Raw genomic sequence first — 10,354 nt, 5'->3', positions numbered from 1 at the left:
TGAAAATTACTGACCTAGCGACGTGGTGAACACAGGCTAGAATGGCCATACTACAGCCACACACGCCCTTAATTTACTCGACTACGTCCTCAATGACATTCTATTCAAATTTAACCTATTCTTTATCATGATCACTCAAGGGAATGTACATGTACATGTACATCATTGGCATTTGCATTAGTTTTCAGAAATGAACTACTTGAGGGGTTAGTATAATATATCAAATTATTGTTACACTGACATGTCTGAAGTTTTGTGTTGGAAATTGCTGGAAAAACTAAGAAAAACAAAAATGTTTGAGTATTCTGGTTCCCTGACTCCACTGAAGATTAAATGGATTAATTTATAGATGCCGGAAAATTGTACGATTAGGGAACCAGTCTAGCTGGCCTGCACCTATTCAGAACATGCAACCAATAGCAAACAAAATTTGGGCTGAAAAAAAAATTGTACATTTGGAGCAGTAGTTGAAAAACAGTTAGGTTTTTCCAACGGTAGTCAGCCGACCACCGTTGGAAATGTATACAAAATTACCATTTTCTTGAAAGTGACTTCACACCAGGTGCCATAATTTTACAGGATGCTTTAGACTGTCATTTACCAACATCCTGTTGTGTATTTCGTAAAAACTTGGTAGTTTTGTTGTTCGATGTTTGCAAATGTTGTATTTTCCCTTTAATTTACTCAATTACGTCCTCAATGACATTCTATTCAAATTTAACCTATTCTTTATCATGATCACTCAAGCATCAAGCTTGTAAGTAACATACGAACACATTTTCATGCTACTTCGCTTCGCTCATACGCATGAAAAACAGTTAGGTTTTACAGAACGTTATAAAGGAAAAGGAGGACACAATTTGTTCATATTCAGAATTTTATTATTATACATGATGGGTGCTGGCCTGCACACAGGCATGCAGGCTGAAATAACAAAGTATGCAAGGGGGAGAGATAATAGGGTCAATACATGTACCTCAAAAAAGGCGACGATCAGCAGCATCTTAACCGACTGGGCCATGCTGGTAGTCTCGCTTTCTTCTTTTTCGGGCTTCAGTGTCCTTAAAAACTTCTTTCTCCGCTGTTATATGATTTTCTGTTGATCTGGAGACAAGTTGCCTGTTCCTTTTTGTTTGTCCATATACGAGACAGTCATCCACCCTGCCTTGCTCGAGTTGGCGATCTTAATCTGTGTTCTGCCAGCAGCTGGCTTGGTCTGTATCGCCTTTAACGATAATTGCCGTCCTGATGTCGCCAAGGGCAATTTGAAGTTTCCCACAAAACTCAAATCGGGCCAAGTTGCCTGGTTTTGTTAACTCTTTGGAGTCCAGTTTATTCTTGAGTTCCCGAATGGAGGTGGAGTCCTCTTTCGGTGCAGAGATAGCGTTAAACTTCTTGTCAAAGTAATCTTTACATTTGTCGAACAAAACGCCGACGGATCAGGATTCGTGGAGTGGTCTGCCTCTGTCGACATTATGCAAACTAAGCCAAACTATGTAAGTAAAATACCGTAAGCAATGGAAGACGAATAAGGGTTGGATATACGGCGTGAGTGCCAGAACCTGAAGTGACTATTCTACACAATGAATAGCATGCGTGACAATCCGACTGGCAATCCGACTGGTCAATGGTGGACTTAACTTCGGTCGGCCGAGGATGTCTGTCTCACTGCGGAGTTTGTCACACCAGACGTTACACCCAAAAACCCTGGTTTAAAATTAAGTACAAATTGTCACCAGTAATGCATCTCCTACACAAGATTATTACATGCATCGTCCATAGCAGCTCAATATCATTTAACATACCATAAAATGCAAGGTACATTTTATACACAAAAACCCAAACAACTAGTTATTGCCAAGGCACATTTACAATGTTTTACAACAATTATACCAATATCAATTTGCACTTTGAAATGTTACTTTGGAATCTGCAAAGCAATAATAGTACTTACAGGTTATGGCAAATAACCTGGTCTGTGTTTTATTGACGGTGACGAGGAGACGAGGACGCCCGCAGCCTACCAACTCTGTGGGACTCATTCCCAACAGTGCAAACAAATTGCACACTCGGCTTATTAAGAACGTACAACTCCCCAATGTGGGTATAAACTAACAAGCATAATATATACATGTAGTGTCCATCAGCGTAGCAAGGGGGGGGGGGAGGTATTTTACCCCCAATCTTTGTGTCAAGACTGCCCTTTTCCATCAAATGCTTTTTCACCAGTGCTTACCCCCTTTCCTCATTTTGTTGTAAAGAGTGTCCTTTTTTGCAAAGTGCCCTTTTTTTCTGAACAAATGCCCTTTTGAAAAAGATGTCGTGCCCTTCCATGTGCCTGCAGCCATTCCGGGTGCCTTTTTTTTACTTCACGCATGTATTGTCCTGAAAGGACCATATATTGTCCGTTAGTGTGCATAATCATCGGATTAATGTCCGGAAAAAAAAACATGTCTACATTTCAGCACGATGTGCAAGTGCCCTTTTCAAGAAATTTTGACTCTCGACTACCACCATTTCACACCGTACACTAGTTTCAAAATTAACTATCAAGTTTAAGTTGACCTCAAAATTAATAAAATTTCGTAACCTAAAAAATACGCTGTGGGATTTGAACCTGCAACCTTCCGATTCAGAGTTAGCAGTCCACACCTCTCAACTACCACCATTTCACACCGTACACTAGTTTCGAAATAAACTATAAAATTTAAGTTGACTTCAAAATAATAAAAAAAAAATTAAAATACGCTGTGGGACTTGAACCTGCAACCTTCCGATTCAGAGTCAGTAGTCCACACTACTCGACTACCACCATTTCACACCATACACTAGTTTTGAAATTAACTATAAAGTTTAAGTTGACCTCAAAATTAATAAAATTTTGTAACTTAAAAATATGCTGTGGGATTTGAACCTGCAACCTTCCGATTCAGAGTCAGCAGTCCACACTACTCGACTACCACCATTTCACACCGTACACTAGTTTCGAAATTAACTATAAAGTTGAAGTTGACCTCAAAATTAATAAAATTTCGTAACCTAAAAATACGCTGTGGGATTTGAACCTGCAACCTTCCGATTCAGAGTTAGCAGTCCACACCTCTCGACTACCACCATTTCACACCGTACACTAGTTTCGAATTTAAATATAAAATTTAAGTTGACTTCAAAATTAATAAAATTTTGTAACCTAAAAATACGCTTTGGGATTTGAACCTGCAACCTTCCGATTCAGAGTTAGCAGTCCACACCTCTCGACTACCACCATTTCACACTGTACACTAGTTTCGAATTTAACTATAAAATTTAAGTTGACTTCAAAATAAAATAAAAATTTGTAACTTAAAAATACACTGTGGGATTTGAACCTGCAACCTTCCGATTCAGAGTCAGCAGTCCACACAACTCGACTACCACCATTTCACACCGTACACTAGTTTCAAAATTAACTATAAAGTTTAAGTTGACCTCAAAATAAATAAAATTTCCTAACCTAAAAATACGCTGTAGGATTTGAACCTGCAACCTTCCGATTCAGAGTCAGCAGTCCACACCACTCGACTACTACTATTCACACCATACACTAGTTTCAAAATTAACTATAAAGTTTAAGTTGACTTTAAAATTGTATGTCTTCTTGGGTAAATTTAAACTTGATAGTTAATTTCGTAACCAATAAAAAGTGTGAAATTATGCTTAGTCCAATGGTATGGACTGCTGACTCTCAATCTGAAGGTTGTGGGTTCAAATCCAGGGTGGAAATTTTTGATTTAAAAAATTTTATGTCTTTTGGGGTAAATTTAAACTTGATAGTTAATTTCATAACCACTCAAAAGTGTGAAATTATGCTTAGTCCAATGGTACGGACTGCTGAGTCTAAATCTGAAGGTTGAGGGTACAAATCCAGGGTGGGAATTTAAGATTTTAAAATTTTATGTCATTTCGGGTAAATTTAAACTTCATAGTTAATTTCGTAACCACAAAAAAGTGTGAAATTATGCTTAGTCCAATGGTATGGACTACTGACTCTAAATCTGAAGGTTGTGGGTTCAAATCCAGGGTGGAATTTTATATTTTAAAATTTTATGTCTTCTTGGGTAAATTTAAACTTGATAGTTAATTTCGTAACCAATAAAAAGTGTGAAATTATGCTTAGTCCAATGGTATGGACTGCTGACTCTCAATCTGAAGGTTGTGGGTTCAAATCCAGGGTGGAAATTTTTGATTTAAAAATTGTTATGTCTTTTTGGGTAAATTTAAACTTGATTGTTAATTTCATAACCACTCAAAAGTGTGAAATTATGCTTAGTCCAATGGTACGGACTGCTGAGTCTAAATCTGAAGGTTGAGGGTACAAATCCAGGGTGGGAATTTAAGATTTTAAAATTTTATGTCATTTTGGGTAAATTTAAACTTCATAGTTAATTTCGTAACCACAAAAAAGTGTGAAATTATGCTTAGTCCAATGGTATGGACTACTGACTCTAAATCTGAAGGTTGTGGGTTCAAATCCAGGGTGGAAATTTTATATTTTAAAATTTTATGTCTTTTAGGGTAAATTAAAACTTGATAGTTAATTTCGTAACCACTAAAAAGTGTGAAATTATGCTTAGTCCAATGGTATGGACTGCTGACTCGAAATCTGAAGGTTGCGGGTTCAATTCCAGGGTGAGAATTTTAGATTTTAAAATTTATTCCTTTTTGGGTAAATTAAAACTTGATAGTTAATTTCGTCACCACTAAAAAGTGTGACATTAGGCTTAGTCCAATGGTATGGACTACCGACTCGAAATCTGAAGGTTGCGGGTTCAATTCCAGGGGGGAATTTTAGATTTTAAAATTGTATTTCTTTTTGGGTGAATTTAAACTTGATAGTTAATTTCGTCACCACTAAAAAGTGTTAAATTATGCTAAGTCCAATGGTATGTATTGCTGACTCGAAATCTGAAGGTTGTGGGTTCAAATCCAGGGTGGAATTTTTAGATTTAAAATTTGTGTTTTTTTCGGTAAATTTAAACTTGATAGTTAATTTCATAACCACTCAAAAGTGTGAAATTATGCTTAGTCCAATGGTATGGACTGCTGAGTCTAAATCTGAAGGTTGAGGGTACAAATCCAGGGTGGGAATTTTAGATTTTAAAATTTTATGTCTTTTTGTGTAAATTAAACTGGATAGTGAATTTCGTAATCACTAAAAAGTGTGAAATGATGCTTAGTCCAATGGTATGGACTGCTGACTCGAAATCTGAAGGTTGTGGGTACAAATCCAGGGTGGGAATTTTAGAATGTAAAATTTTCTGTCTTTTTGTGTAAATTTAAACTTGATAGTGAATTTCGTAACCACTAAAAAGTGTGAAATGATGCTTAGTCCAATGGTATGGACTGCTGTGTTGAAATCTGAAGGTTGTGGGTTCAAATCCAGGGTGGAAATTTTAGATTTTAAAATTGATTCCTTTTTGGGTAAATTAAAACTTGATAGTTAATTTCGTAACCACTAAAAAGTGTGAAATTATGCTTAGTCCAATTGTATGGACTGCTGACTCTCAATCTGAAGGTTGCAGGTTCAAATCCAGGGTGGACATTTTAGATTTTAAAATTTTATGTCTTTTGGGGTAAATTAAAACTTCATAGTTAATTTCGTAACCACTAAAAAGTGTGAAATTATGCTTAGTCCAATGGCATGAATGGTATGGACTGCCGACTCTAAATCTGAAGGTTGAGGGTTCAAATCCAGGTTGGAAATTTTAGATTTTAGATTTTATTTATTTTTGGGTAAATTGAAACTTCATAGTTAATTTCGTAACATTTAAAAATTGTGAAATTACACTTAGTCCAATGGTATGGACTACTGACTCGAAATCTGAAGGTTGTGGGTTAAATTCCAGGGTGGGAATTTTAGATTTTAAAATTTTATTACTTTTGGGGTAAATTAAAACATGATAGTTAATTTCGTAACCTTTAAAAGTGTGAAATTAGGCTTAGTCCAATGGTATGGACTACCGACTCGAAATCTGAAGGTTGCAGGTTCAATTCCAGGGGGGGAATTTTAGATTTTAAAATTGGATTTCTTTTTGGGTAAATTTAAACTTGATAGTTAATTTTGTAACCTTTAAAAAGTGTGTAATTATGCTTAGTCCAATGGTATGGACTGCTGACTTGAAATCTGAAGGTTGTGGGTTCAAATCCAGGGTGGAGTTTTGGTTTTTGAAATTGTATGTCTTTTGGGGTAAATCTAACTTCATAGTTAATTTCGTAACCACTAAAAAGTGTGAAACTATGCTTAGTCCAATGGTATGGACTGCTGACTTGAAATCTGAAGGTTGTGGGTTCAATTCCAGGGTGGGAATTTTAGATTTTAAAATTGTATTACTTTTTTGGGTAAATTAAATCATTATAGTTAATTTCGTAACCTTTAAAAAGTGTAAAATTATGCTTAGTCCAATGGTACGGACTGCTGACTCAAAATCTGAAGGTTGTGGGTTCAAATCCAGGGTGGAAATTTTAGATTTTCAAATTTTATTACTTTTTGGGTAAATTAAAACTTCATAGTTAATTTCGTAACCTGTAAAAAGTGTGAAATTATGCTAAGTCCAATGGTATGGACTGCTGACTCGAAATCTGAAGGTTGTGGGTTCAAATCTAGGAAGGGAATTAAAGATTTTAAATTTTATTTCTTTTTGGGTAAATTGAAACTTTATAGTTAATTTTTTAACCAATAAAAACAGTGGAATTATGCTAAGTACAATGGTACGGACTGCTGACTTTAAATTTTAAGGTTGTGGGTTCAAATCCAGGGTGGAAATTTTAGATTTTAAAATTGATTCCTTTTTTGGGTAAATTAAAACTTGATAGTTAATTTCGTAACCACTAAAAAGTGTGAAATTATGCTTAGTCCAATTGTATGGACTGCTGACTCTCAATCTGAAGGTTGCAGGTTCAAATCCAGGGTGGACATTTTAGATTTTAAAATTTTATGTCTTTTTGGGTAAATTAAAACTTCATAGTTAATTTCATAACCACTAAAAAGTGTGAAATTATGCTTAGTCCAATGGTATGGACTGCCGACTCTAAATCTGAAGGTTGCGGGTTCAAATCCAGGTAGGAAATTTTAGATTTTAGATTTTATTTATTTTTGGGTAAATTGAAACTTCATAGTTAATATCGTAACCTTTAAAAAATGTGAAATTACACTTAGTCCAATGGTATGGACTACTGACTCGAAATCTGGAGGTTGTGGGTTCAATTCCAGGGGGGAATTTTAGATTTTAAAACTTTATGTCTTTTTGGGTAAATTTAAACTTCATAGTTAATTTCGTAACCACTAAAAAGTGTGAAATTATGCTTAGTCCAATGGTACGGACGGCTGACTTGAAATCTGAAGGTTGTGGGTTCAAATCCAGGGGTGGAGTTTTGGTTTTTGAAATTTTATGTCTTTTGGGGTAAATTTAACTTCATAGTTAATTTCGTAACCACTAAAAAGTGTGAAATTATGCTTGGTCCAATGGTATGGACTGCTGACTTGAAATCTGAATGTGGTGGGTTCAATTCCAGGGTGGGAATTTTAGATTTTAAAATTTTATGTCTTTTAGGGTAAATTTAAATTTTATAGTTAATTTCGTAACCACAAAAAAGTGTGAAATTATGCTTAGTCCAATGGTATGGACTGCCGACTCTAAATCTGAAGGTTGCGTGTTCAAATCCAGGTTGGAAATTTTAGATTTTAGATTTTATTTATTTTTGGGTAAATTGAAACCTCATAGTTAATATCGTAACATTTAAAAATTGTGAAGTTACACTTAGTCCAATGGTATGGACTACTGACTCGAAATCTGGAGGTTGTGGGTTCAAATCCAGGGTGGAATTTTAGATTTTAAAATTTTATTACTTTTTTGGGTAAATTTTATTAAAACATTATAGTTAATTTCGTTACCTTTAAAAAGTGTGAAATTAGGCTTAGTCCAATGGTATGGACTACCGACTCGAAATCTGAAGGTTGTGGGTTCAATTCCAGGGGGTAATTTTAGATTTTAAATTTTAGTTCTTTTTGGGTAAATTTAAACTTGATAGTTAATTTTATAACCACTAAAAAGTGTGAAATTATGCTTAGTCCAATGGTACGGACGGCTGACTTGAAATCTGAAGGTTGTGGGTTCAAATCCAGGGGTGGAGTTTTGGTTTTTGAAATTTTATGTCTTTTGGGGTAAATTTAACTTCATAGTTAATTTCGTAACCACTAAAATGTGTGAAATTATGCTTAGTCCAACGGTATGGACTGCTGACTTGAAATCTGAAGGTTGTGGGTTCAATTCCAGGGTGGGAATTTTAGATTTTAAAATTTTATTACTTTTTTGTGTAAATTAAATCATTATAGTTAATTTCGTAACCTTTAAAAATTGTGAAATTACACTTAGTCCAATGGTATGGACTACTGACTCTAAATCTGAAGGTTGTGGGTTCAAATCCAGGGTGGAAATTTTAGATTTTAAAATTTTATGTCTTTTTGGGTAAATTTAAACTTCATAGTTAATTTCGTAACCACTAAAAAGTGTGAAATTATGCTTAGTCCAATGGTATGGACTGCTGACTCTAAATCTGAAGGTTGCGGGTTCAAATCCAGGTTGGAAATTTTAGATTTTATTTATTTTTGGGTAAATTGAAACTTCATAGTTAATTTCGTAACATTTAAAAATTGTGAAATTACACTTAGTCCAATGATATGGACTACTGACCCGAAATCTGAAGGTTGTGGGTTCAATTCCAGGGTGGAAATTTTAGATTTTAAAATTTTATTACTTTTTTGGGTAAATTAAAACAATATAGTTAATTTCGTAACCTTTAAAAATTGTGAAATTACACTTAGTCCAATGGTATGGACTACTGACTCGAAATCTGAAGGTTGTGGGATCAATTCCAGGGTGGGAATTTTAGATTTTAAAATTTTATTACTTTTTTGGGTAAATTAAAACATGATAGTTAATTTCGTAACCTTTAAAAAAGTGTGAAATTAGGCTTAGTCCAATGGTATGGACTACTGACTCTAAATCTGAAGGTTGCGGGTTCAATTCCAGGGGGGAATTTTAGATTTTAAAATTTAGTTCTTTTTGGGTAAATTTAAACTTGATAGTTAATTTTGTAACCACTAAAAAGTGTGAAATTGTGCTTAGTCCAATGGTACGGACGGCTGACTTGAAATCTGAAGGTTGTGGGTTCAAATCCAGGGTGGGAGTTTTGGTTTTTGAAATTTTATGTCTTTTGGGGTAAATTTAACTTCATAGTTAAATTCGTAACCACTAAAAAGTGTGAAATTATGCTTAGTCCAATGGTATGGACTGCTGACTTGAAATCTGAAGGTTGTGGGTTCAATTCCAGGGTGGGAATTTTAAATTTTAAAATTTTATTACTTTTTGGGTAAATTAAAACATTATAATTAATTTCGTAACCTTTAAAAATTGTGAAATTACACTTAGTCCAATGGTATGGACTACTGACTCTAAATCTGAAGGTTGTCGGTTCAAATCCAGGGTGGAAATTTTAGATTTAAAAATTTTATGTCTTTTTGTATAAATTTAAATTTTATAGTTAATTTCGTAACCACAAAAAGTGTGAAATTATGCTTAGTCCAATGGTATGGACTGCTGACTCTAAATCTGAAGGTTGCGAGTTCGAATCCAAGTTGGAAATTTTAGATTTTATTTATTTTTGGGTAAATTGAAACTTCATAGTTAATTTCGTAACATTTAAAAATTGTGAAATTACACTTAGTCCAATGGTATGGACTACTGACTCGCAATCTGAAGGTTGTGGGTTCAATTCCAGGGTGGAAATTTTAGATTTTAAAATTTTATTACTTTTTGGGGTAAATTAAAACATTATAATTAATTTCGTAACCTTTAAAAATTGTGAAATTACACTTAGTCCAATGGTATGGACTACTGACTCTAAATCTGAAGGTTGTCGGTTCAAATCCAGGGTGGAAATTTTAGATTTAAAAATTTTATGTCTTTTTGGGTAAATTTAAATTTTATAGTTAATTTCGTAACCACAAAAAGTGTGAAATTATGCTTAGTCCAATGGTATGGACTGCTGACTCTCAATCTGAAGGTTGCGAGTTCAAATCCAGGTTGGACATTTTAGATTTTATTTATTTTTGGGTAAATTGAAACTTCATAGTTAATTTCGTAACATTTAAAAATTGTGAAATTACACTTAGTCCAATGGTATGGACTACTGACTCGAAATCTGAAGGTTGTGGGTTCAATTCAAGGGTGGAAATTTTAGATTTTAAAATTTTATTACTTTTTTGGGTAAATTAAAACATTATAGTTAATTTCGTAACCTTTAAAAATTGTGAAAT

The sequence above is a fragment of the Patiria miniata genome, unplaced genomic scaffold (assembly GCF_015706575.1).
Source record: "Patiria miniata isolate m_02_andy unplaced genomic scaffold, ASM1570657v1 HiC_scaffold_6, whole genome shotgun sequence".
NCBI lineage: Eukaryota > Metazoa > Echinodermata > Asteroidea > Valvatida > Asterinidae > Patiria > Patiria miniata.
The sequence above is the reverse complement of the archived record's forward strand: the minus strand, read 5'-3'. Positions refer to the sequence as shown.